Below are 3,579 nucleotides of genomic sequence, written 5' to 3'. Positions count from 1 at the left end.
GAAAGGGAATGGACTGACTATTCTTGTGGGGGAAAGGGGTGTGTGGGGTTCGGGAAGATATTGGACAATAATTGTGAACCTATGGATGAGGACAGTGTGTGGGGAGTGAGCGCGGAGGGGGGGATGGGAACTGGGAGGAGGGGAGTTATGGTGGGAAAAAAGAGGAACAAATGTAATAATCTGAACAATAAAGATTTAATTTAAAAAAAAAGAAATATAGTAACAAATATGATCTCATACAAAAAAAAACAGTTCTCAACCCGTGGGTCGCGACCCCTTTGGGGGTCCAACGAGCCTTTCACAGGGGTCGCCTAAATACATCCTGCATATCAGATATTTACATTACGATTCATAACAGTAGCAACATTACAGTTATGAAGTAGCAACGGAAATAATTTTATGGTTGGGTCACAACATGAGGAACTGTATTAAAGGATCGTGGCATTAGGAAAGTTGAGAACCACTTAAGGTAAAACCGCTCTCCCACAGCTATCTCGTTACTTTCTCATACACTCCTCTCCACTACACCCAGTTCATTCATACACAAGACCAGTCATGGCATACATTACACACAGCATCTCCGATGAGAACTGCACACAAACATTTCTCTGCCAGTTACCACTACAATTAATGGTCTAATCAGTGCTGAACCTAGAAGACTTTTTAATTATCATTGTTTAAAGTATTGCATTATCTCCTTTTTCCCCCGACTGACCGCCCCCCTCCGCCATCCCCGCCCCCAGGACAAGCCCGCCTGACCCCTGTCCATGTCCATTGGTTATGCTAACATGCATGCACACAAGTCCTTCGGTTGTCTTCTAACTCTCCTCACCCGTCTTCTGAGGCTGGATGGTCTGATCAGTGTTTCTTAGTCTCTGGATCTATTTTTGTTCATCAGTTTATGTTGTTCACCGAGAAGACTTTAAAAAGACAAATTTCCCTAAATTGAGATCCCTGAAATACTTGACCCATCCCAGAATTAAATTTGGTTTTAAAATGTTTGCACCTCAGACTGAGAGTTCTGCGGAGGAATAGACCTTAGAGGTCTAGGTCTCTAGGAAGCCTACAAGTGGGGAGGAGTGGGACCCAAATGTCCCAAAACTAATGGAGAAACAAAATGTGGTATATCCCTACACCTGAGTATTATTAATGTTATCCAGCCATGAAAAGACGTGACGTACTGACACATGCTACAATATGGATGGCCCTTGAAAACATTATACCGAAATAAACTCGACACAAAGAACAAATATTATATGATTCCACTTTTGTGAAATATCTAGAACTGGCAAATTCACAAAGACCAAAAGATTGGTGAGGCTGGGGTAGGGGTAATGAGCAGTGCCTACTAATGAGTTCCAGGTTTCTTTTTAGGGTGATTGAAGTGTTCTGGAATTTGACAACGGTGGTTTTACAACCTTGTGAATATACTAAAAACCACTGAATTGTTCTCTTTAAAAGGATAAATGTAATCATAAATGGATTGTATCTCAATTGTTTAAGAACAGGTCTAAAAGGCTGAATACGCGGCTACACCGAGTGTCATTCCTTCCAAACTGCAGCCTCTCCTTTCCGCTCCGCCCGGCATTGACACACGCTTCCGCAGCCTCCCCACTGCCCACAAACTGCCGGCCGCGGCTCGTCTCGGCCGCACGGGGAGGGCCGCGGCGAGCAACAGGCTGCCACCCCCCCGGGGCGGGGTCCTGGGGCTGCGCCACGTGAGCTGGTGCACGTTCCCGGTACCCCTGTCCCTCCTAACCAAACTCTCAGAAACCGTGATCCTGAACCCCTACAGGACGTTACTACACGCCCCGGACTCAGGGTGACTCTGCCTGGGATCCGCAGTTCGAGCTCAAGCCCGATCCCTGTGCTCACGAGGACTCGAGCCGCCCCAGCTCCACAACCCTAGCCGGAGCCACCCCCTGGGCGTCATCCTCCCCACTTACGCGCCTCAGCAGCGCGCGGTGCACGAAGGGAGCTCGGTCTAAGCTAAATGAAGGGGGAAGGGAGTTTAGATAGAGCCGCGCAGAGGAGTCTGGGAAGAATGTGCAAGGGAACTCTGGGAAGAAGGTCCTAATCGAGAGCAAGGCCAGGGCGGAGCCAGGAAGAATAGGAGGAGAAGCCGTAAATCAAAAAAGGAAGGGGAGAAGAGCCGCAAAGCAATCTGCCGAAAGCCGTAAAGTAAGCTGGAAGCGCGACGCCGATCTCTACATTCTTAGTCTCTTATTGCTCCATCCAGTCCCTCCACCGCCCCCTCAGGTTGTGCGGCGCCCGGATCTCTGCTGCCCCCTGGCGGGCCGATGAGCTCGCCCGGGACATGCACTTAGACTAAGAGCCTCTTAGGGCCCATGCTTTCCGTGCCTTCCTGCAAGACTGCACAAACCCATTCCCGGATTGGAATGCAGCAGTGCGGCGGGGAGGAATTTCTCAATACCTATCCGTGCTCACTACGGATATGGCAAGGAAAGGAAAAACATGCTTTCAAGTCTTATTAAGAAATGGTTATCAGAGCCCTTCATAGATACCCCCCAGACAGGTATAACAAACCGGGCACACCCCCAATTATTACCTGATAGCTTCTCTTTTTTTTGGTATAATAATGTTACATGCAATAAATATTAATATTTCACGAAAAACTATTTTAAATATAATAATGTTACATGCAATAAACAATCTTTCAAGAAAAATGATTTTAAATATAATATTACCAAAAATGTACTAACATTGTATAATATCACAAAAGTTGTAGGAAATATTAAAAATCTGCAAAAACAGGATTACTTCTATTCTAAAATATTTTTTTCCTCTAGCTGAATTTTGGTTCATCAGTTTATGTCGTTCATTATATTCCACAAATGAGTGAGATCATGTGATATTTATCTTTCTCTGATTTGCTTATTTCGCTTAGCATAATGCTCTCCAGGTCAATCCATGCTGTTGCAAATGGCAAGAGTTCCTTCTTTTTTATAGCAGCATAGTATTCCATTGTATAGATGCACCCTGATGGCTTCTTAAGTTAGCTAGGACCGGAAGGAAATTACTCTGTGGCTACTTGTGCGGAGGGGGTTCTTTAGAATGTCCCTTGGAACTGTGCCTTGCCATTGAGTGATGATTGCACATCCTATTTGCAGCGCTCAAAATAAGATCAAAAAAATTTAGACATCACATCCCTAAATTAAATACTAAGAACACAATAATTCACTTATGTTTTCAAATTGGTTGTTTCAATAAACCCCTTTTAATTATACTGTTCATTGTCTGGGTAGAAATACTTCAGGGCAAGTCATTTCCTGGATGACTACTATCGAGTAACACTATCTGAACCTGACTAAAGAGCCTAGAATCAGGGCCAATGCATAAATAATTTATTTGATAAAAGGGGCATTTCAAGTCAAACAATAAAAGAATGCTTACTTTAAAGTGGTGTTGGGGTATATCAACTCAGCCTCTACAGATTCTGCCCCCACCCTCTTTACTGGGTGTTTGGTGTTTCCATTGTTTGGTTTATCTATTGGTTCTGTGGTGTTACCCCGCCCCCCTCTCTCTCTCTTTCTCTCTCTCTCTCTCTCTCTCTCTCTC

General features: G+C 44.8%; 1 protein-coding gene across 2 annotated transcripts in view; it reads right to left on the bottom strand.

The window, feature by feature from the left end:
- The window catches only part of RAD52 (RAD52 homolog, DNA repair protein), a 39,205-nt gene extending 37,196 nt beyond the window's left edge, over positions 1–2,009 (bottom strand). For both annotated transcript variants that reach the window (XM_006771293.2, XM_006771296.2), the window contains exon 1: positions 1,947–2,009. The gene's annotated coding sequence lies outside the window, so the exon portion shown is untranslated. The remainder of the gene's footprint in view (positions 1–1,946) is intronic.
- Positions 2,010–3,579: the final 1,570 nt, after the last annotated feature.

This window comes from Myotis davidii, unplaced genomic scaffold (assembly GCF_000327345.1).
Source record: "Myotis davidii unplaced genomic scaffold, ASM32734v1 scaffold944, whole genome shotgun sequence".
NCBI classification, from domain to species: Eukaryota; Metazoa; Chordata; class Mammalia; order Chiroptera; family Vespertilionidae; genus Myotis; species Myotis davidii.
The sequence above is the reverse complement of the archived record's forward strand: the minus strand, read 5'-3'. Positions and strand labels throughout refer to the sequence as shown.